Source organism: Vombatus ursinus, unplaced genomic scaffold (genome assembly GCF_900497805.2).
Source record: "Vombatus ursinus unplaced genomic scaffold, bare-nosed wombat genome assembly UNPS02001419.1, whole genome shotgun sequence".
Lineage (NCBI taxonomy): Eukaryota > Metazoa > Chordata > Mammalia > Diprotodontia > Vombatidae > Vombatus > Vombatus ursinus.
This window is the reverse complement of record NW_020941197.1, coordinates 11,281,416-11,307,131: the sequence shown is the minus strand read 5'-3', so window position 1 is coordinate 11,307,131 and position 25,716 is coordinate 11,281,416.

Genomic DNA, 25,716 nt, shown 5'->3' with positions numbered 1-25,716 from the left:
GTTACCCCTAAAGTCATGAAGAAATGTGAATTAATATTATTTTAAATGAGTTATTCAATTTTGGAGTTTTCACAACATTAATCTAGATCATGGATTCTTAATCATTTCTGTGATGCATTTCTTTAGCAATTGGCTCAAGTCTATGGATCCCCATTTCAGAATAATGTATTTAAATGAATTAAAATAAAATTCATTGGATTAAAAAATAAATCAGTTTTCTTGAAATATATCCAATTGGGAATATGATTTAAATACAAAGTGTTTCAATTTTCTGCAAATTATTGTAATATCATCCAAATGTCGTGTATAATAATTGTTGTATACTTTAAGCTTACCTATAAAATTGTAAAAAAAATGTGTCTTTGGCTCTCATGAGGAATGGGAAAGCATAATGACAAAACTAAAACTAAAACAAAGAGAAATAATTCAGGAGTCAACAATATTAATTTTATTTTATCACTTCCTATTTTTATGACATTGAGAAGTGAATTAAACTCTTAGAATTTAGTTTCCTCATATGTAAAGTGAGTTAATATTATTCATATTACTTATTCTGCCTAATTCACCAGAATTTTTTAAAGATTAAACAGCATAAAATAAGTATAATTTATTGAACAGTACAAAGCACATTGAAAAAAATATTAAGGTAAATTCCAAGCTCCTTTATTTTGTTTGATGTCCTCAAAGGTAAGATTCACATTCTTTCCTGGATGATGCTTCCCAACATTGGACTGAGTAAAAGTCAATTTACTTTGTCTGAAAATAAAAGCAAGAATCCAGATGATTCGATGTAAAAAATAAACTCTGAACTTTCACCTTGATTATCTCTTCAGGTGAAAATTTTGAGGTATTTTCAATGAGCCGTTTTAACCAGAAAATACTATAATTCTTTACTTAATTTTGCCTATATCAACAGGTATTAAACTGGTTCAATAAGTTTTTTTCTTTTATAAAACCAAATTATTAGCATTCAGCTGTAAAGATCAAAATGGGATACCAAATCCATATCTAAATATTTTTTTCCCAATAAGAAGCTATGTTATAGCAACCTCTGAGCTAGTGTTTCTTATGTCCTGCAGGATTCTAGGAGAAAAAAAATCACAAATTCTCTGCTTATCCAGAACCCCCCTAGGATGACAAGACTGAGGTAAAAGGGTTAAGAAAAAAAAAAAGATCAAGAAACAAAAAGTCTCTCACTTTCTTCCCAAAAGGGCTAATAGACCTCTATGTAAAACTCTTATGCTATATGAATGACTTTCAGGAGGAAGGCATACTGGACCCAACAAAATCACTCATTATAAATTTTGTTTAGAACTACCAGCAATTTCTCAGAGCAGCAGAAATGCTGACATTTGAAATTGCTGTGTATTAAAAAAAGGAGAAGGAAAAAAATCTCTTGAAAAGCAGTTGAAATTGGTCACCTGGCCTGAACCAAGTAAAATCCAATTTCCAAGCAGAGAAAATAACAGTGTGATCAGGGTTATTATTAAACAAGGAGAAAAACAATGTAATATGAAGAAAAATCTTGGCACAGATAAAAAAATGAGGAACATTCTTGAGGATTTAAATCAGAGTTTTCTCAGAAAAAGAAACCACGGTGTCTTCTTTCTTGCATCTCTTAAATAGGTGTTAGTTTTATGAGTAAGGACAAATGATGAATGAATGCTTTCCTAATTTGCTAGTGATTTTGGCCTTTGGAATCCTTTAAAAAAACTTTTCAAAAATAAGACTAAATGTTTATTTCTTCAGATTGTATCCTGGTTCTGTAGATGACAGAAAAACTGATAGAAGTAACTGGCAGAAAAGTTAGCTATTTTTAGAGACATAAGCATGAGACAATGACAGTCAAAGAAAGTCACAACATTTCAGATTGCTCAGCTTATATTTAAATAAAACTGTTCTACCTTCTGCAAAGGTTTGTTTTAATGCTCCTTATACGAGGACTTACTATGACACTTCCTCCTTGTTTCTTCTTGGCCTCTTCCATAATTGCTAGTGGTGGCTTCCCTTTCTCTGTCCTGAACTGAACTGTGACATGGTGAGGGGCAGCCAAAAGCCACACCCAGGTAGAGGCTGGGTCCAGGGGTGTGGCAGAGGTCAGAGCACTGGGGGCTGAGTGGGGAACACACAGAGAATGGGACAAGCATCATCCAGAGGAGGAAGGAAGCCCTTAAGGGACTTACAGGGATCTGGGGGTGACCTGTGTATGGGGTGGGGTGGGAATAGTTGGGGGAAAGGAGTCATCCCTTGACTCACTTCATAAAGAGGCCAATTCACTGAATGGGCATTGCCTTACACAAAGTGAGAATCTGAAAAGACCTTAGCTTAAAAGGGCCAAGGTCTCCCACTACATCCTGAGGTATCTCCAGTGGTCCTGATGAATATCAGACCACTGGACTCAAATAGCTCTGGAGGAGAAAGTGGGGCTGGTGACTTTGCACAGCCCTCACTCAAATCCAATTCAATTGTAAGTCATGTCATCATCTCTCTGTTGTCACAGTCCTCTTTGAGAACTAAAGACAAACCACAAAACAACACAATATGAGGTAATGAAAATGAAAGTGTTTTGAAGAGTTGAGTGACTTTCAAATGGATTTTTGTATCAAAGAGTTTGAATGAGGTTATCTCCTTTTTATCATTCACTATGGAAACAGATCCAAATGTTAGTTTGTCATAAACCACTGATAAGAAGACACTTGAGAGGGAAGAGGGGCAAAAAAAAGTCAGAAAGGGAGATCACATATTTTTGAAGATGAATTTTCTTCAGCAAAATCTTACTTTCACTCTTTTTGATCTCATTTTTGAGAGCCATGCTTCTAGAGGTGCAGAGTTGATTCCAGCCACATATATTCATCCCATGAGGCTGAGAACAGCCTCCAATATGTTTGCCTTAGGGAATAAACCCAACATTTTATAAAGGCCTTCCTTGAGGTCTTATGATATTATATGAAAATCAAGAGAAACATTAAGCAACTGGAAGTGGTCAAATGATGATAAAAGTCTTACAGTGAAAAGGTGGAGATTAGATAACTACTGAAGATCCTATCACTTTCAAAGGACACAGAGGTTAAGTAACATTCATAGGTTTTGGATATGGCTTTAAGTTTTATTCTGTTTGTTAGCTTTTAGAATAGAAGAAGATAAGGAAAAACAAAATACAATATTTGAGAAATGAGGAAGAACTTACTATTGCTTATAAGTGGGATATATGAAAAAAGAATATACAAACATGGAGGGAGGAAGGTGAAGAAAGAACAAGAATCATTCATTTCTGTCTCTGAAATTCACTTTCTCTTCCTCTGTGTCTCTCTGCCTCTGTCAGTCTCTCAAACACACACATAGAATTTGGTAAAGAAATACATAAAACTCAATAGTAAAATAGAGGAGGACAACAAAGAGTGAGAAGTCTAAAAGATAATATGGTGGTAGGAAGGCGAAAGTCATAAACAAAATAAATGCCAAATTCATAGAATGGAACATGAATAGGGAACAAAGAGAAAGAAAATGTACAAACAAGAGTTTGAGATCACAGCTTCCACTGAGGGGATTAGATAAACCTTTAAGTGGAGTCTAGAGAATACATTCATTCTTTATTGCTTTAGAGGAAGTTATTGTGAGTTATTATGAGTTAATAAGTAACCAGGTATAAACCTCGAAGCCAGGCCAAGTTATGATCAGGTAGAATGTAATGTCTAAGGGGCTGGGATAAATTGGTTGTTGGAACATGTATTCAGCCCAGAAAATGAATAGGAGACCAGGGCACAAAACATTCTGAATGTTAACAAGTAGATTATCTATCTGGCTCAATCTGTGTCACTAAAACTTTCATCTTTTATTGTTGATTTCATCTGAGAATGGTCAGAGCAGATTCTTCCATGAGTTCTTCTGACTCTATTAGCTTGATTTATGTATGTTTATCAATCAGTGGCGTTATTGAAGTGAGAAATAACAACTCCAAATCAGTGGTAGTTACTGCTCACAGGCATGAGGATAAGTGGGAAAGAAAAAGCACTCATTTTTCTACTCAAAAATGAATAAAAATTTGTAACTCTTCTACTAATGTGGAGAGAAGAAATACTTATATTACTGTAGTTTTTTTAATTCCAATATAATTTCATTTGTTTGAACAATTAATTTTGGAAATTATGGTGGTTGTTACAGAAATTATGGTAGGTTTTTTTGTGTTATCAATGGAAAAAAATGTTAGGCAGATTTATATTCTAAACAAGATCACAGAGAAATGATTTAGTTAGTTAGAAAACACACTGCTTTCAAAAGCCTTAGAGAAAGCTACCTACATACAAACCATTGATTCACTAATTGAAAACCAATCTTATCTAGTCCTTAATTTGGGTCCCTAAAAGGTGAGGAGAAAGAATTTGTTTGCCGTTGATTAAAGTAGCTGAAAATGATAAGTTGTATTTCTTCCAATATAGATAATAATTTATATATTTTATTAACTTTTAATGCCCCCTCCCACTGATCTAAATCAGTGAAATTTTAGACTAGACTAGGTCAAAGAAGATTTTAAATATTTTGGCTCATTTTAATACAAAGCAAGACACCTAGATGTGCAGTTCCAAAAATGCATACTGTGAAAAAACAACAATAAAAACATAAATGAAACACATCACTCACCAACAGAAACTAAGAGAGCAAGATTCTCATGCACTTTTTCCTTTGCAAAATCCATATTCAAGTAGTTGAGTTTTTTTTGAAAATAGAGACTTTTAAATATTGCATGATTAATTATCAAAAAGGATAAAAAATAGTTGAGGAATGTCAATTCAGAAAGCGCATAAGAATTAACCCTTGGGGTACCATTAACATTTATAATAACTTGGGTTTTTGCATGAGGACAGATTTTAAATGTATTATTTACCAAGCAGCCTGTAACGTCTCCTTCTGTGCTCTCTCAGTCTTTTTGAGAGTATTCATACAGCCCATTTTTCAAAATACATATTATTTTCCCCAATAAATCAAGCAGGCTCAATAGGAGCATAATGTATCCTTTCATGTAGAAACAGAACAGTGAAACAATATTTAAAAATCAGAAACTATAACTGATAAACTCTCATCACAGCTGTAAATTTATAATTATCTGGTTAAGGTTGTTTTCTGAACCATGTTGTCTCTTATCATAAAATACAGGGATTGTTTCAAATATACCTTTCATTACATGGGTCCTTGTTTGCCACCGCATTTCATTTCATTTGTCTGGGACAAATTACTATTAACTTCAGTAACAAATCAGGTGGTACAGCTACATGGAGAAATAGAAAGACACAAAAATGTGGTCAGTATGGACCACAAAGTTTTGCTCTATGGATCTGAAAATTGTTGTAAGTAGAAAGTGTATTTAGTACCTTCCAATACAGGAAACACAAATGGATGTAGCTGGTACAGTCAACAAAGTGAATCCACTTGAAACATAGTTATTTATTCCAGTGTGGCAGAGTTTACACATGTGATCTCCAGACTGGTGCTGTCAATAACAGCCGCATTTTGCGATGACTAATATTGATAGACTTAACCCTTCCCAGCAGTACAAGTATCTAAGACATCTCCAAAGGCCTTGTGATGAAAAATGCTATCCACATCCAAAGAAAGAACTATGGGATTTGAATGCAGATTGAAGCATACTATTTGCTATTTTTTCTCTTCTGTGGAGTTTTGTTTCCTCTTTCTGGTGGTTCCTCCTATTGGTTCTAATTCTTACAACATCACTAATGTGAAAATATGTTTAACAGGAATGTATATGCATAGACTATATCAGATTGTGTGCCATCTTGGGGAGAATGGTGGGGAGGAAGGGGGAGAAAAAATTTAAACTCAAAAGCATATGAAAGTGACTGTTGATAAATCAAAATAAATTAATAAAAAATAAAATAAAATTATTTTTTGATAACATTAATACTGGAGCTAAAAGACCTGGTTTCAAATCTTGGCTCTCTTCTTATGAGCTGTGTGACCTTGGCCAAGTCAAAAATTGGTTTCCTCATCTGTAAATTAGGGGATTATGTTAGATGGACCTTTCAGAGTTCTTACATCTGTGATACTATGTTTCAAGTGCTCTCAATCAATCAACAAACATTTATTAAATGCCTACTTTATACCAAAAAAAAAAAAAAGACTGGTGCTGCCTTTTAAACACTTTTGGTTTTAGTTTTTTATTTACAAAAAGAGAGCATTAGAGGCAGCTAGGTGGCAGGGTGGATAGAGCTTTGGCCTTGGAGTCAGGAGGACCTGAGTTCAAATGTGGCCTCAGACACTTGACACTTACTAGCTGTATGACCCTGAATAAGTCACTTAATCCCAATTGTCTCACTGAAAAGGAAAAAAAAGAGGACATTAGATGAGATGATCCCTGTATTCTATTCTACCTCTGTATTTTTGGTGTGGTTTTGCTAATTCCATCTAAATGTCATAAATTTTTGGTGTTACGTTATAAAGAATTGATAAGCATCATACTTTTGAATTTCTAAATGTAAACAAGGCACAGAATAGGAAAGCATTTCACTTCTAGTTCTCCTATATAATTTGATCATTTCCTCCCACTCCCCCACCCAATACATTTAGCTTAGCAAATAACAGTCACCTTTACCATGTTCATATAGTTGCAAATGTATTTTCTTCGGAATAATATAGAAATTGGATTCATTTTATGGAAATTTCTGCTTAAAACTATTTTTGCTCTGACATGCTAAGAGAATGCATTTAAATTTCATTTTGGAGGACTATACTCAGTGGCCTCGGGTTATTAGCCTCCACTCAGGGGACAAAGGAAAGGGAATAAGCATTTATTAAACACCAACTATGTGTCGGGCACTGTGACTAAGCCTCTATACAAATAACCTATTCATTCTCACAACAATGTTGCAATATAGGTGCTATTGTTATCCCCATTTTACAGTTGAGGAAACAGACATAGGTAATATAACAATAATAAAAATAGTAAGAGCAATATTTATATAGTACTTCCTATGTGCCATATACTCGACTAAGCAAATTACAATTATTACCTCCTTTGATCCTCAAAACAACCCTGAGAAAATTTTTTGTTTGTTTTTATAATATTCCCATAATATATATGAGGAAATTGATGCAAAGAGATATTAAGTGACTTGCCCAGAGTCACACAGCTAGTAAGTGTCTAAGGATGTATATGAACCTAGATCTTCCTGATTCCAGACTCAGTACTTTATCCACTGAGACACTTGGCTGCCTCGAAATTAGTTGTGCATTTCACACTTTAGGTTTATTAGTAAGGATTTTCATTTTTATATAGGAATATTGAAAAGTAATTATATCATTCTAACGATATTGGAATTCCCTCTGATAGCCCCTGAAAGTCTATATATGTAACAATTCTCTGTGTATGTGTGTCTCTCTGTTTCTCACTCTCTCTCTCTCTCTCTCCTGCAAACACACACACACATGCACATACTTTCTCTCTCTCTTAATCTCTCTGCCTACTTGACTATAGAGTACTAAGTCTGAATTTTTATTTTATTTCTTTATAATTTATTTATTTTTAGTTTTCAACATTCACTTCCATAAGATTTTGAGTTTTAAATTTTCTCCCTCTCCCACTACTCTCCCTTCCCCCAAGACAGTGTGCAAACTAAAATAGTCTATACTTACGCATTCACATTAAGCGTATTTTTCCATTAGTTGTAGTATAAAGAACAATTAGAACGAATGGCAGAAACAACAACAATGAAGCAATAAAACAATGAAGCAATGAACAACAAAGGAAAAGGAGAGCAAATAGTATGTTTCCATCTGCATTCATACTCTTCCTCTTTTTATGGACAGCAATTTCCTTCATGAGTCTTTTGAAGTTGTCTTATATTCTTGCATTGCTGTGACGAGCCAAGTCTATCAAAGTGAGTCATTCCACAATGTGGTTATTACTGTGTACAATGTTCTCCTGGTTCTGCTCATTTCACCCTGAATCAGTTCATGTAAGTCTTTCCAGTTTTTTTTTTGAAGCCTTCCTGCTCATCATATCTTATAGCAAAATAGTATTCAATTACATTCATATACCACAACTTGTTCAGTCATTCTCCAATTGATAGGTATCCCCTCAATTTCCAATTTTTTGCCACCACAAAAAGAACTGCTATAAACATTTTTGTACATATGGATTCTTTCCTTATTTTTATGAGCTCTTTGGGATACAGATCTAGAAGTGGTATTGCTGGGTCAAACAGTTAAGTCTGAATTTTTTTTTTAAAAGGACTAGGTGTGTGGTTGAGGTGTTGGAATTTGAGTGCAATGTCAGAAAGAATGTAATGAAGAAGATTTGTTAAATAAAATGCCTATACCTGGTGTCATTGAAATCTAGAATTTAGGAAGTTATTGAGATTCACAAAATTCTAATTAGGGAGGTAAGAGGTATACATTTAAGCTACATGGAATGTTCTGAAAAAAGTTATACTCACCCAGGGATGTATTATGTGTGTGGGGGGGGAGTGGAATTGAGGGGTTAGAACAGCAAGTGGTATTGGGAATTAAGTGAAATACACTGACTCCAACTTGTGACTCAATTCTAGCTCTAGCTCAGTTACCTTTCTAATCAATAATGGGTCTAATCCAATTTATGTCTTGTGAGAAAACTTTATCCAATTGTAGGAATTGAGAGAAAACTTTATTTGATTGTTTGAACTAGCCCTACATGACTGGGAAGCTGAATCCCCTCTATGTGCTGCTTAGAGACCATTAACTAAGGACTTAGGTTATGCTGACCAGAAATCAATTAAGATTCAAAGATGGAAGCAAAATGTTTTTTTTTCGTAATTATGCACCTCAAGCAATCCATATGTCTCATTTGAAAATTAGCCCTACCCCTAGATATGTGTATTTTTAATATGATCCTAGACTATGTATGTTTAAATTAACTTTTTATGAAATTAATAATGTCCATTTTTTATATTGTGCATGGTCCTTTTAAAACACATGAAGTTTGATTTGCAGACATTTCTATATATCAACTTGTATATGTGGTTGTCTCCTTAATAAACAACCTGACCACAAAAAAAAAGAAAATTAGCCATGTACTAGTTAATAAGTTATTGTTTTCAGATTCCTTTGGTTGAATGCAGACATTTGGAGAGAGTGGGACACCTCTTTTTCTCATTTTAGGGAATGTACCTGTATGCGCTCCTCCTTCTAATTTGGAAAGTTCCCAATCTTTGCTCCAATTAAAAATCAGATTACCTAATTTTGTAACCTGGTTAATTGTTTTTTTTAAGTAATTGGTCTTATTTGATTAATTATTTTTAATGTATAAGAATCTATCAACCCTATATTCAGGAATTAGGCCTAAGCTGAAGAGGTCTGGTACTGATTTGTTATGCAGTTGGCATGAATTATTTAATAAATCAATATGCTTGGAAGCTTGAACCTTATTTTCTTTAGTCATTTCATCTTTTACATGTCACATTTGTCAGCAAGCCAGTAATTATTTGATGAAAGGAGTAAAAAATGTGAGCAGACTCAATTCTATTGGCATCATGAAGTTTTCCAGTTCTACTGCATATGAAACATTTGAACTGAATATCTCAAATGCATCTCAAATTCAAATGTAAAAAAATAGATTGCATCTTTGCCTTAAAATAACTATTCTTCTGAAATCCTCTACTTTCATCTAAGGTGGAAGTGTCAAACATAGAGTTCAGGCTCCTGAGTTCAGCCCAAACCTGGTTAAAAATAATTGGAAATATTTAGCAAAAATAAATAAAAATAAAATAGATTAGGTATAATGTTAACATGTTATTTTCTAGTCAATATGCAGCTGCAGGGACCCTTATATATGACATAATAGCCCCTGTTTCTATTTGAGTTTGACCCCACTGCTGTAAGGCACCATTTTTCTATTCACCAAGATGATCAACCCTAGTGTCATTTCTACTCTTCAATTTCCCTTACTCCAGATATCTAATCTGTTACCAAAAGCATTCTCCAGGATTAATAGAACTAAATCTACCAAAGGGTTTAAAGAGTATTTAGATCATCTGCATAGAAAAATACTTAAGCATTTCAATGGATCTATCATCTTATTGGTATGGGTATGCTCTCAATGACTCAGATTGAACTTATCCATGTTGTATTAAGGTGGGTCTGATTCAATTTCTTCCACTATAGTTTAGATGTAAGACTGGAATGGAATGAGACACTCATAAGCTAGTCAATAAATTAAAAATGGGGATTTACTTATTTACAACAGGGGAAGGATATTCAAAAAGATATGCAGAAAGGATTTTTTATTTTAAAAAAACCAGGAAATTAAATTCTACAAGCTTTTCAAACTATCTTATTTACTTCTATATCTGTAATGATTTATTTAAATTCACTTCCCCTTCTTCTGAGTTGACCAGTAATTTATCAGTCAAACACTGGAGTGGGGATATTTACTCAGGCAACTAGGAAGTGTTGTCACTTTTGTCTCTGTGGACCCTCCCCCTTATTGGATGCTTCTTACTTTTACAACCTTCTTTAAAGAGGTGTTCAGATCATTAATCTCTTCATTTCTTACCAGGATCCACTCCTCTACATTTATCCAGCATGCTCTTGTCCAAGTGTGTTCTTCTTCCCTGCCTTTTAAGCTCCAGCTTCCCCTTGTCTTCCCCACTAGAAGGTAAACTCCTCAAGGACAGAGACTGTCTTTGTTTATATTTGTATTTTCAGCGCTTAGCTATTCCTGGCATGTAGTAAACACTTGATAAGTGATTATTTACTGATCGTCCTACCAAAGTTTATACTTCCCCTAACCAATTACAAATGGTTTCAAAACACTTTAAAGAAAAGAACTAGCTCAGTAAATATGGCAGGAGACCCTGGTAAATATTGATCATGTTTTCTTATTCAACTCTTATCCATGACATTTCAGAAATTAGCATAAAATGTTTGCCCAATATGCTGAGAACCAACTTTATATTATCTGATCTTATATTTTAAAAAATGATAACAAAATACTCTATGCTGTAGAGGTATCAAAGGAAGAGTTATCTTCACAACTCTTTAGCAATGTCATTATTTCTCCATTTGACAACTACTTATGTAGAACAATAATAGATGGGATTTTTGAAGGAGATGCCAGTAGAATGATGGGATCAGATTTATACAAGTACTACATTTCTTTTGTCTTATATATCCATTCAAAATCATAGAAAAGTTTTTGGCAGTCATGAGACAGACATAACAACCCAACTGTAAGCACACTCAAATTAATGAATGTGGAAGAGCATTAACCATTACAAGAAAATCAATAAATATCATATATTCTACAACAGAAAAATCTTTGTCCCACAACTTCTAAATGCCCCCAAATAGATATTCTCAAATATCAGCTATAGACCTTGGTTGAAGAATTTTTTTTTTCAAGAAATGCCTCTTTGAGCAGATTCTATGAAGTATGCTATGTTGTCCTTAGCTGACATGGACTGCTTACCAACCTGTCACCCACTTACCACTGATATGGTTTGCTCACTTCTGTAATGGTTGAACCCTCCATTGTATAATGGTGTCTTTTGCAAGTCATTCACTTTTTAAACCATTCAGCACACCCACAACTGCCCCTCAGGACTCTTGGAATTAGTACGTGAAATTCTGGACTATTCTTCCATATGGGGTCAGTGATAATGTCTTTGATTAAACTCATTGATCTAATAATAAGATGTCAAATAAAAGACTTCCTTTTCTTATCCTCTATTCTTACAGCTCAATAGCTTCTACACATATTATGATTCTTGAATCATTGTCTCCAGTCTCAAAATTACACATTCATTACTCCTTTGATGACCAATTTCTACCTTAGTTATAGAAAAACCAGCATTAGACATAGTAAACTAAAACTTTCCAGCCTTTGTTTCCTTCCTACCTCTCAACCACAAGATTTCTTATCTTTTCCCCAACAGATGACTCCTTATCTGTCCAGGGACTTACAAGATAGTACCATTCTCTACAGTATATCACATGAATTCTTAGACTATGTATAAAAGCAAGTGAAACCAGGGATAGGATGATAAAATAGATTAATAGAGATAGGAGACATTGTGACATAGTGGAAAAAAATAGTGGATCTAGAGTTGGAGGCCTTGGGCTCAAATCTCTGCCTCAAATGTAATAACTATCTGAGTGACCTTAGACAAGTAATTGAATGTTTCTGGCCTCAGATTCATTATCTGTGAAAGGAGGTGGTTATATGAGATGCCTCCCAAGTACATTTTCCAATCTTGATCTATGATTCTATGATCCTAATTGTGATGATAAGGACAATAAACAGATTTAATATTCCTGAGAGAATTATAGAGAGGTAGTAATAGGAAATTTTGGAGAAGCAGAGAGGGCTTTATTAATAGGTTCCTCTCTGAAGTTTCTCTTACACTACTTGATGCAAATATATGCAATTATATACCTGTAATTTGGTCTGAAAGAGCTCTTATCAGCCTATTAATAAAGTAATTGCTTTGTGATATTAATTATATGAGGTAACTTGAATTTCTGTATTTTTCTCCTGCAGTGAGTTTTCCTTTCATTTGCTCAGTGGATAGTTTGTTTAAAGCAAGAAGAAAAGTGAATTATGTTTTTATATCTGCTTCTATATGCATTTAATAGTGAGGCATATAGCAATTCTTCATATTTATACAACATCTGGCTCTTGTATTTGAATCCCCAGGATCTAGCACAGTGCCCAGCACATGGTATAAGCTTAATAATTGCCCATTGGCTGACTGATTGCTTGATCATAGGATTTCAAGTTACTGTAAAAGTAGCTTTTCTTTTCCCTTCTCTGTGGCTTAAACAGGTAAGATAACTGAGACAAATTCAGAAAGAAAAAAGAGCTTGCCCTAAGATAACAAAAAGGGGAGGGGTCAAAAAATCAGAAGTTAAGATAGTTGGCATCTCTTTAAACTTATTAAAGTAATTTTATTTAAATAATACTAACCTCAAATGTTTGTTGCAAAGTGTAGTCACTTGTCTTTCAAGTAAAAATAATCCTTTTTACATATTGCATGAGTCTGACATGAAAAGTGACTTTAATGAAATAACAAAAACAACAATATTCTGTGTGAATATGACAACTTTCTCCAAAGACCTCGAAGTGTTCAGAATCATTATCTAATTAATCTTCACATAACCTCTTCTGAGTCTACTAGGCTCAGGTATTATTTTTTTCTCATTTCATATATAATAAATGATGGTAAAGCACCTATGATTATGGAGTATAATATGTGTATAATGATGCCTATCACCATAGTGCTATTATTAGAATTGTGCATTTTAATTATTGCCTTGTGAACAAGACAAAATGTAGAGCATTATATTTAATTGTCAGTTAATACAAAGTAACCTTTATATACAAGGTCATGGTATTCTTTGTATTCTTAATTTAACAATTCAAAGACTTCTCAATTAGTGACATAACACTGTGAAGCACATATAATTTGTAAAGTAAAATCATGATAATTCCATCAGGAAGTCACCAGGATGAAAACAACCCTAATTAACCTTTTGAAATACCAAAAGGAAAATAACTGAATTTACCTATTGCTTTGAAAGATATTTTTATAATAAGAGTGATATTTATATTATACAAGGATCTCAACTTTTATGCTAACTGAATTTATGAAAGCCAACATGTCAAGTACCATAACTGAAGATTTCTAAACTAACCCAAAATTATGGCAGAAAGATTATAGTTATGTCAACATGTATATCTTATTTGAAGGTGTTAACCTAAAAAGTCTTAAGAGGTCATTTATCATTTCAGAAGGTCAAGTGTTCAAAGGAAACTCTGGGGGAAAAAAAGGTCATTTCTAGTTTCTTTTATTGAAAATACAATTGGATCAGTGATCAATAAATAAACCTTGATCATCTGTATAAATTTATTTTGTCCATATACTGCAAATACATTGTAAATCAGACCCATGAATAAAAGCCAGACATGAATAGAAAGAAGAGAGTGGATTACATGACCTTTGAGAATTTGTAATGCTCACTTAACAACCCCAAGCTTCTCAAAATGAGGGTCTATCTTTAATATCAGTATTATTCTGGCAATGCAGCATGAATGGAGGTGATAGAATACTAGTCTCTAATGGATTCAAGTTCAGGACTATTCTAAAGACAATAATGACATATATGTATTATATATGTATGTATGTGTGTATGTGTATATACATATATATATAGTCATTTATATAGTGACTTAAAAGATGCCATCACAAGTATGAGAGGGGAAAAAAAAGTGGAATAGTCTAATAGTGAGAGTAAGGAACAACTAATGGACAACCCATACAATCAATTTGTACTCACATATTATCACATCTAGGGGAAGGCCCTCTCATAGTGAAGTGACTTCTTTGTGTTGAATTTATGGGAATCCATTGGTGAGAGTTCAACAGGATAGTCTTGGGTTGCAATGACAGGTTCCCATCTCCATCCTTGAAGGAAATATCCACATTGAGGAGACCACAGATCTCTTGATATAGTCAAGTACCTTGCCTACAGTTAGGGTGAGCTTCCACACAATGAATAGTGGTGGCCTTTTGGTTTTGGCTACAGGCTCCATACATGATCCATATCACAGATTTCCAAAAGTAGTGATTCCATTCAATTTTGTTTTTAAAAATTAAGTTAAGATAATTATGTATAACTTTGTATGTTTCATTTTTTATTCTTGTACCCCTAACAGCTTAGGACAGAGTATAGCACATAGTAGAGGCTTAATAAATGCTTCCTTAACTAATGCATTCTACTAATTTGACCTTAGCTAAATTATTTAGCCTCTCTGGGTTCCACTTTCATCATCTATTAATTGAGGCAATTGGAATAGGTAGACTCTGAAGTGTCTTCTAGCTATAAAGCTATGATTTGAATTGAACAGCATGAAAGAAAAAGTTAAAAAAAAGGAAAGAAAGAAAGAAGCTTTTATTAAATGTTTTCTTAAATCTAAATAAAATCTGGCAATTCTTTAAGTTTCCCTAACTATTTTTTGAAATGTCTAGCATTATGAAAATATTAAGGAAGAAGAACAGAATATCCTCATTCAAACATTTTGCTCTTGGCTTTGCTTTTCTCTCCATTCATGCAATTGTCTAAAGAAAGTAGATACTTATTCATTGACTTTAAGCTACCAGTCTGTGTGAAAAGCTGCTGCCTAAATGAGGTTCAATATTGTGTTCCCCAATCAGAAGGTTTAGCCACTTTAGTAACCTTCTTCAAGCCTTCTGTCTTCCATCTGATCAATACTTAGCTGGTGGCAAGGGTGAAATGAAACAGTACCATAGCAATCAGTTCCAACTCAACAGATGACACAAACTTCTTTGTAATACCAAATGCCTCCTGAATGAGTTTGAAGTTATAAATCTCTCAGTCATTATGAGAACTTAACTTTTAAAACAGTATGTAAATGATATTTAACAGAGATGTTGAAGAATCCAAAGTGGTTTCACCAAAAGGCTGATTTATCAACCAGTTATTGTTGATTCAGTCATATTTAGAGTTATTTTTCCTAGCAAGTTATGAAATAATTATTTATTTGCATTGTATTGAAGGACTTAACCTCCATTTATCTATCTATTTATCTATCTATCTATCTATCTAATTTTTGTTTATTCATTTATTTAGCTCATGGAGTGACATATGATATTACTTGAACCTTTGAAAGAGAAAGTAACTTTATTCTTCAGCTCTAAAAATTCTGCTTGACAAAGTGCCATTATAGATTTTTTGGGATAAAGTTTGAAGGATACACACACACACACACACATACATATATACATGTATGTAGGTATAGGTAAGTATCTGTATATGCATGTATATATGTGTATACATGTACATATATACATATATGTATTTGTGTGTGTATACACACACACATACACACACTAATTTTAAATGATTATCTGAAATGCCTTAGTGTTCTTTGCCTCTTCATTAGAGTCTTAGAATTTTCTAGCTGGAAGAGATCTTCCCATACTATGTATGAACCTAATACTTCTAATGGACTATAACTCAATATTTCATAAGATAGCTCTAATTATAGGTAAGATGGTATTTAAAACAAGCTAATCTCTATGTTGTTAGACCTCTCTACCATCCATGACATAGTTTCAAAACTGTTTGTAGTGAAAATAGTTACAGTAGTGTCATTTGCAGAAGTTAGCTGTGAAAGATATTATTTCCTACATTTACATTACATTTCCACCAAGCTTCCAATTATCAAAAAAAGTAATCATTGTAGTTCCATGCCTATAATTCTGCATGTGATCCAACAGCCAATCAAGCAGACATTTACACATTCCCAAGTATCTATAAAATGAGATTCTTACACTATATTTTCTCATAAGTCTTCTCCACCTGTAAATCTATGATCTGATGATCATATATTTCAATCAGCCTACCATGCTGATTTAACTCCTATGATATGTAAGGTGCTATGCTTGATGCTTATCACATGAAACCAAAAGTTAAATGGCTCCAGCCCCCAGCCTTTAAATAGCTTACATTTTAATAGTGAGAAATAATATGTACAGAGACAAGTAAGAAACAAGGTAGAGAATGAAAGAGGCAAGTCAGACTCTTGTTGTTTATTGTTGTTTTTCATTTTTGAGGATCAATGACAACATGGAATGATGTCTTGACTTGCATTCAAATTGATTTAAGCAAGATAGAGTTTGCACAAAGTCATCAGCTTCACTCTCTCTTTCAGTGTCAATGATGTACAGTAGCAAGACAAAAATTAGGATGACTGACAATGGCATGTGACCAACCTCTAAGTATTTTTCAGAGACTACTTTAGCTGCCTTCATGGCCATTAGAAAAGAAAATGTTTTCATCAAACCATTCTACTGAAAGAAGTTTTCACATGCTTGGGGTAGACATTCCCATAACTCATCAACTATCAGTTATACCCTTCTTTGATTAGCTCATCTACCAAGAAGATTTTACCAGAGCGTGGCCACTGAGCATGCTATAACTTCTTGGCACCACAGTCTGGGTAACAGCTGAAAGCTAAAGGTAGATGAGCGGCCCTAGGAAGAGTTTGGCAAATCCTCATGCCAGAGGTGCTAGTCCTCCCTGAACACCCCCCATCAGATTCTCAAAAAGCACTCAAGGAAACATTTAGGAACACACTATCTTTTCTACTCACTCCACAATATATTTTTCACCTTATCTGTGTCCATAATTATATGCAAGCTTGGAGGAGTCCACCTTTTTTAAAATGTTAAGGAAATATTTGACTACTCACTAGTGAGGGTGAGAGATTAGAAAAAATATTAAATTCATTTTAAAAATGCAAAGTTATGAAGTGCATACTATGTGCAAAACACTGATGACTAATGTAAAAACTGTTGAGAAGTTGATAGATGAGATGAGAATATTAATATTTTCAACCCTAGTTATTTTTGTTTCTTACTTTGCAAAATAAACTTTTAGTTATTGATTAATAGAATTTATCATCAAGGATATGAAAAGGAACATTTTTTAATTTGTTTTTCTGTGTAGATATGTGGTATATGAATGAAACTAAGAACTAAAGAGAGACAGGCAAAGATATGAAAGAGAGAGAAAGAGACAAAGACAGAGACAAGGCTAGAGACACAGAGATAGAGAAAAAGAGTCAGAAATGAAGAGAAACACAGAGAAACACAGATTGTGTGTGTGTGTGTGTGTGTGTGTGTGATTGTGTGAATTTCAGGGAAGCCATATTATAGTGCCAGGGAATCATAGTTTTAGAACTATAAGGGAAATGATCCAGTCCAGCCCCCTTCTTTTACTGTCAAGGAAACTTAAACCCAGAGCAGAGAAGTGACTTGCCTAAGACCAACAGGTACTAAGTGTTGGACATGAGATTTGAATTCAGATTCTCCTAGTTCAGAGCCATAGCTCTTTTATCATCTATCCAATATCATCTGGTTTAACTCTATTACATTACACATGAGGAAACTGAAGTCAAGAGGGGAATAACTTCTCCAAGATCACACAAGTAGTAACTAGAAAAACAGAGACTAACCCATTGCTGCTCACTCCAAATGGAATACTTTATTCACTGTACCATGCTTCCCTATCACCATAAGTATTTTTAATTAGTTTATTTATTTTTAGTTTTCAATAATCATTTTGAAAAGTTTTTGAGTTTTAATTTTTTCCCTCCCTCCCTGCCTTCCTCCCCAAGATGGCATGAAACCTGATATAAACTCTACATGTATATTCCTATTAGACATATTTCACATTAGTCATGTTGTAAAGAAGAATTGGAACCCATAAGAGGAACCACAAGAAAGAAGAAACAAAACAAAACAGAAGAAAAAAAAGCAAATAGTATGCTTGGATCTGCATTCAAACTCTATAGTTCTTTCTCAGATGTGGATAGCATTTTACATCATGAGACTTTTGGAGATGTCATAGATCCTTGCATTGCTGAGGAAAGCTGTCTATCAAAGTTACTCATTGCACAATGTGGCTGTTACTTTCTGTCACATTCTCCTGGTTCTGCTCACTTCACTCAGCATGAATTCATACAAGCCTTTCCAAGTTTTTTCTGAAGTCTGCCTGCTCATCATTTGTTGCAGCACAATAGTGTTTCATTACATTCATATACCACAACTTGTTCAGTCATTTGCCAATTTATGGGCAATCTCTAAATTTCCAGTTCTTTGCCACCACAGAAAGAACTGCTATAAATATTTTTGTACATGTGGGTCTTTTTTCCCATTTGTATGATCTTTTTGTGATACAGCCTTAGGAGTGCTATTGTGGGTCAAAGGATAAGCACATTTTTATAGCCCTTTGGGAATAATTCCAAATTGCTCTCCAAAATGGTTGGATCATTTCACAACTCCACCAACAATGCATTAGTGTTCCCATTTCCCCACATCTTCTCCAACATTTATCATTTTCTTGTCTTGTCATCTTGGTCAATCTGATAGGTGTGATGGGGTACCTCAGAGTTGTTTTGATTTGCATTTCTCTAATCAATACTGATTTAGATGATTTTTCATATTACTAGAGATGGCTTTAATTTCTTCATCTCAGAACTGCTTGTTCATATCCTTTGACCATTTATCAATTGGGAAATGACTTGTATTCTTATAAATTGGACTGAATTGTCTATATATTTTAGAAATAAAGGCCTTATCAGACAAACTGGTTGTAAAAACTCTTTCCCAGTTTTCTGCTTTCCTCCTAATCTCGGTTGCATTGGCTTTGTTTGTGAAAAACTTTTCAATTTAATGTAATCAAAATTATTCATTTTGTATTTCATAATGTTTCCTAGCTCTTGTTTGGTCATAAATTCTTCTGTTCTCCATAAATCTGACAAATAAACTATTCCTTGTTCTTCTGGGTTACTTACAGTATCAACCTTTATACCTAAATCATGACTGCATTTTAACTTTATTTTGGTATATGGTATAAGATATTCATCTATGCCTACTTTCTGCCATACTCTTTTCCAATTTTCCCAGCAGTTTTTGTCAAATATTGAGTTTTTATCCCAGAAACTGTAGTCTTTGGGTATATCAAACAGTAGATTATTATAGTCATTGACTATTGTGTCTTGCTTACATAACCTATTCCACTGATCCACCAATCTGTTTCTTAGCCAGTACCAAGTAGTTTTGATGATTGCTGCTTTATAATACAATTTAAGATCTGGATCAGCTAGGCCACCTTCCCCTGAATTTCTTTTCAAAATTTACCTTCATTTTCTGGACCTTTTGTTATTCCAAATGAATTTTCTTATTATTTTTTCTAGCTCTGTAAAATAACTTTTGGTAATTTGATTCATATGGCTCTGAATAAGTATACTGGCTTAGGTAAAATTGTCATTTTTATTATATTAGCTTGGCCTACAGATGAGTAACTGATGATTTTCCAATTATTTAGATCTGTCTTTATTTGTGTGAAAAGTAGTTTGTAACTGTGTTCATATAGTTCCTGGGTTTGTTTTGAAACATAAAATCCAAAATATTTTATAATGTCTACAGTAACTTGTTGGTTATGTATAGAAATGCCAATGATTTATGGGGGTTTATTTTATAGCCTGCAACTTTGCTAAAGTTGTTTATTATTTCAAGTAGTATTTTTTTTTGTTTTTTTTTTTTTGGTGAGGCAATTGGAGTTAAGTGACTTGCCCAAGGTCATACAGCTAGTATGTGTTAAGTGTCTGAGGCTGGATTTGAACTCGGGTCCTCCTGACTCAAAGGCCAGAGCTCTATTCACTGCGCCACCTAGCTGCCCCTCAAGTAGTTTTTTTTTTTTACTTGATTCTCTAGGATTCTCTAAGTATATCATCTGCAAAGAATGATAGCTTTGTTTCTTCTTTGCCTATCCTAATACCTTCAATTTCTTTTTCTTCTCTTATTGCTAAAACTAATGTTTCCAGTATGATATTGAACAATAGTGGTAATAATGGACATCCTTGCTTCACCCCGATCTTACTGGAAATGCTTCTAGTTTATCCCCATTACATATGATGCTTGCTGAAGGTTTTAGGTAGATGCTACTTATCATTTTAAGGAAGACTACATTTGTTCCTATGCTCTCTAGTGTTTTTAATAGGAATGGGTGTTGCGTTTTGTGAAAAGCTTTTTCTGCATCTGTCGAGATGATCATGTGGTTTCTGTTAGTTTTGTTGTTGATATGATCAATTATGCTGCCGCCTCTGCCACTGCTGCTCCTAATTCAATTGGTCCCAAAGCCTGTTCCTGGTTTGCTGCTTTTGGGGCTGTATTGCATGCTGCTCTCTGCTCGACCACTTTTCTCTCTTACCTAGTTCTGACAAACCCCTCTAGCTGACCTTCTAAGCTGTCTCTGCTGAGAAGACTGGAAGGTGCCACTGCTGCTGGTGATTCAGTCCCCCAAGCCTACTCTGACCTTTGCTTGGGCCAGGTCCACTCTGTGTCCTGTGCAATGGACACTCCTCTCTCAGGATATGCAACAGAACTTTTCTGTCAACCTTTCAGGTTGTCTTGGGCAGGAAATCTGCCTCTTTCTGTCTCTTTGTGGGTTCTGCCACTCTAGGGTTTGTTCAGATTCACTTTTTAGAGGTACTTGAAGAGATTTGAGGGAGAGCTCAGATGAGTCTCTTCTTTCACTCCACCATCTTGGCTCCCTCCTCTCATTCCATAAATACTTTTAATATGGATGAAAAATACTCCTTCTCAATGGGGGAGGAATGATTTGGAATCTCCATTGAACTTTGAAGAAGAAAATTTGACCTCTCTGTCCTTAAAGGAATCACTTCCTGTGTACTTTGTAAAATGGAAACATTTCCTGGCTCACAGGTTTGTTGAAAAATCAAGTGACCTAATGTACATCAAATGTTTTTGGAAACTGTTACATAAGGTTAGGCATGGTAGTGCATGTCTACAATCCCTGCTCCTGGGATTGTCTGAAACTGGTATAACACTTAAGTAAGAGATGAAAAGGGCAGACAAGAAAAAGAAAGAGAAGAGAAGAAAAGAAGAAAAAGAGTAGAAAAAGAAAACAAAAAAGAGAAAAAAGAAAAAGGGAAAAAAGGAACATTATGCAAGAATAAAGATCATTTGAATATACCCTTGCCTATATAAGCTGTTATTCCCTTCTTTGATATAATATGATAGAAACAAAGATTCAGATTCATATTATGTTACTTTAATTTTTTTTATAAATTAGTGGTTTGACATTATTAATAGTTATCTAAAACTTTTAATTGTTCTATATCCTTCATCCCTGCAACAAAAGTAGAAGAGGGAAAGTAGTAGAAAAGATCTCACACTTACTACTTGTATGGTCTTAAGTTAGTCACCTCACTTTTCTGGGCCTTAGTTTCTTCTACTGAGAAAATTGGAATGGATCAGTGGTATCAAACTTAAATAGAAGTTGGAACCACTAAAGCGTATACAAGGATCACTGTGGACAACATATTGACTTAGACAACAACACATTAACATTGTGCATCGCATTTTGATTTATTTTGTTAAAAAAAGCAAACCTCATTTACATTTAGTCTAGTTTGGGTGTCATTCAGGATTGTTTTGGGCTGAATACCACAGGTTGGGTGGTTGATACCTCTGGACTAGAAAACCTCAAAGGGCTCTTTGATCACTAAATCAATGATCCTATGTTCCTAGGATCATGAAAGAGTTAATGGGGGCACATGGAGAATATTTTTACTAATAAAGATCCAAGATTGATTTATAGGGTGGGTAAAATTTCAGTAATCAGGAAAGAAGGTGCAGTAATTATCAACAGATCCCCAGCTGTCAATGTCCCAAAGTGGCCCAATATGGTTTTGACTCTAGGAAGGACATTGGTTTTCTTTATTCTTGTCAATTCAATCAAGGCAGATTCAATCAAGAATTATACTGGAATAATTATTCTTAAATCTCCTCCACAAGTCTAGCCATCCAATTCAGGAGTCCAATTTGTTATATGGCAAATCTTACTGATGTTTTGCTCTCTTCTGCTAATAGATCCCCTACCTAGGATAATAAATATATCATCTGTTAAAAGATGTTCAGCTAGTTTCCTACATTAATCTTTGTCTAAAGCAGGAGCTCTAAAACTGGGATGTGTAAAATACATAGCTATGTCTATTTTATGTAAAATACATACACATTCACATGTATGCATGCATGCATGGCTATATACAAATGCGTACACATAAACATTCATATAAATACACACAGGCACATGCATATTCATATACAAATACATATGCATTTACAATTACATTTCTATATGTAACCTGGGCACACCCAAACATGCCTATGGAAGTAGAGAAGTAATTGAAAGAACATTGTTTACACCTCCTCAGAGACCACAGAGAACTGTTCTGAATTAGTAATTAAGTCATTAAAAAATATACTGCTGTCTATTTGCAGGTGTGGCAAAATTCAAAGAGAGAGAAATATATGACCTAGGCATGTGTGGGCATTTCCAGTCCACCTAACATGGAGGCATCCTTGAAGGACTTTTGGAGCAGCATATCTGTATTGCTTGATATTGAGGTCTCTTCATTGCCTACCATGTGGTTGGGAGTTGCCTCCTTTGGTTGATTGCCTGCATCTTTAAACCTGGCAAAACTCCCTCTCTTCCTGCTGTTCTCTCACTGGATGAAGATCCAAGTTCCATCACAACAAGGACACCATGAACTGAAACAATGAGAGGGAGTAGACTTCCCCATACACACCTTTTACCTTGGATCTGAGAAATGGGTCTGGTGGTGTTTTTTCTGTATTGTCTTCAGTTTCAATGTGCCATAGATAATTTCCAAGGGCCCAGGAGTTTGAGTCATGGAGATTAGCTTAGAGCCAGTATGTAGGGAGATGGTAGATTCAGCCAGTCCAACAAAGAAGCCCTTAGAAGACAGAGTACCAGAGAAGGGTGAGAGAGGGAAAAAATATGACTCCCATGTGTTGGTATATTTGCAATTGTACCTTTTGAAATAAAACTGTCTGTGTAAAAGCTAATCTATTACTGGCTAATTGAATTAGAGTTCAGAGCAACATCCCCTAAAATTAAGAGAATGACCTTGGTAGGGTCGTTGTATTTTACCTATTTGCCATTTGCATAGAACCTAGATAACTCAATTTTCCTTCAAGGTATTAGACAACTATGGGGAAGAAGTAAAATCTAGCACACTTGGCCTTCAGTTAGTAGGGGTCATGGTAATCACTTTTATATGGGGCCTTGTCTAGGATAAAACTAGACCCTTCATTTTTTCAGAGACACAGTGATTGATTCTTTGCATGGGACCGTTGATTTTTGAGATACCTTAGATGGCACTGTGGATAGTGTTGAGCCTGAAGTAAGGAAGATGCATCTTCCTGAGTTGAAATCTGGCTCCAGACACTTACTGGCTGTGTGAAGCTGGGCAAGTCACTTAACCCTGTTTGTCTCAGTTTCTGTATCTGCAAAAATGAAGAAGACAAACCACTCCAGTATCTTTGCCAAGAAAACCCCAAATGGGGTCAGGAAGTGACTCATTTTTTTAGCTACTTCTCTAATTGATCCTACTTGTATTCTTATCTTGACAGATGAGTTAGTAGTTCTATTTGATTTACCCAGGCAGTAACAAGGATCCATGGGGGAATATCAGGTACCCTGTAGAATAAGGAATAACCTGGAGGAAATTGCCAAGAACTCAGTGAGGACATCCTATACTAGAGGAACTCCTAGATAATTTTTTGTGTACTCTGTGTAGAAAGGAATGCTTTTTTTGTTTTGTTTTGTTTTGCCCTGTGTAGATTTGGACACTTTTTGTGCCAAATGCAGTTGGATGACTTTATGCACCAAAGGAATCATTGGAAAAAGTTTCTACCCAGGGAAGTTTTCTCCTTTGAAAAGGGGGAAAGTCCATGTTGATCCCAGGTCCTAAATCTCTGTAAGAAGAGCTCGGTGTAGCTTGGAAAGCTAAAGGTGGCCACTATGTCCTCCTCCACACACTCTTCTTCTCTGGGTTTTTGTGATGTTACTCTCTTCTGGTTCCATTGTTATCAGTCTGATGACTCTTTCTCCTTTGGTGAATCATCATATACATCACAACCCCTATCTGTGTGTTTCCTAGTTTCTGCCCTGAGTTTTCTTCTATTTCCCTTTTCTCTCTCATGAATTTAACTATGATTCTTTATGCAGATGACTTCAAGATCCAGCTCCAATATCTACCCTGATCTTTAGCTTGGGATCATTAATTACCTATTAGATATTTCAAATTGATGTCCTGGAAATATCTTAGACTCAATACGTCTAAAACTAAACTCATTATTTCCCCCCCCCACCACCACCAAATCCTAACCTCTTCAAACTCACTATTTTTTTTTAAACTCACCACCATTTTTCCAATGACTAACATTTGGAATCTTGGCATTATACTGTACTTCCTCACTCTCTATCATCCCACATATCCAATCAATTTCCAAATATTGCCATGTTTAACTTCACATTATTTTTCACATTTGATTCCTTCTCATGCTTTCTCTTCTTTCCTTCACATTGTCTTGCCTAGATTATTACAAAGCCCTCCTAACTGGTATCCCTGATTCAGTCTCTCACACTCCAGTCAATTCTATACACACTTGTTAAAAATAATTTTCTTTAAGTCTGACCTTGTCATTACCCTGCTTGATCAACTCTAGTGGCTACTTATTGCTTTAAAGATAAAATACAATCTTATCTGGTTAGTTTGTAAAGTTTGACTCAAACTGACTCCAATTTATATTTCCAGCCTCAATGGAAATTACTCTCTCACTCACATTCTGCATTTTAGTCAAACCGGTCTCTCTGTTTTCACACACAACATATTTCCCGTCTCTGAGCCTTTGTACCTCTGCTCCCATGACTACTTTCCTATTTCAGCCTGATAGAGCCCCTCTCTATGACGTCTTTCCTATTTTTTTTAAACTGTTTATGGCCTCCATGCCAAACTACTTTGAATTTATGTATATTCTATATATTTGTAATTACTAATTTTTATTGATGATGTATATATTTAGATATTCTTGTTATATTTTTCCATTAGAATTTCAACTTATTCAAATAGAGATTGATTCATTCTTTATATTTTAATCCTCAGTGCCTAACACAGTGCCTGTCACATAGTAGGTGCTTCATAAACATTTGTTGTTTGATTGGAGAGTTCCTTTCCCTCACCCCCAGAATAGATTTAAGTTATTTGCCTAGGGCCATACAGCCAGGGTATGTGAACGGGGAGAGGGACTA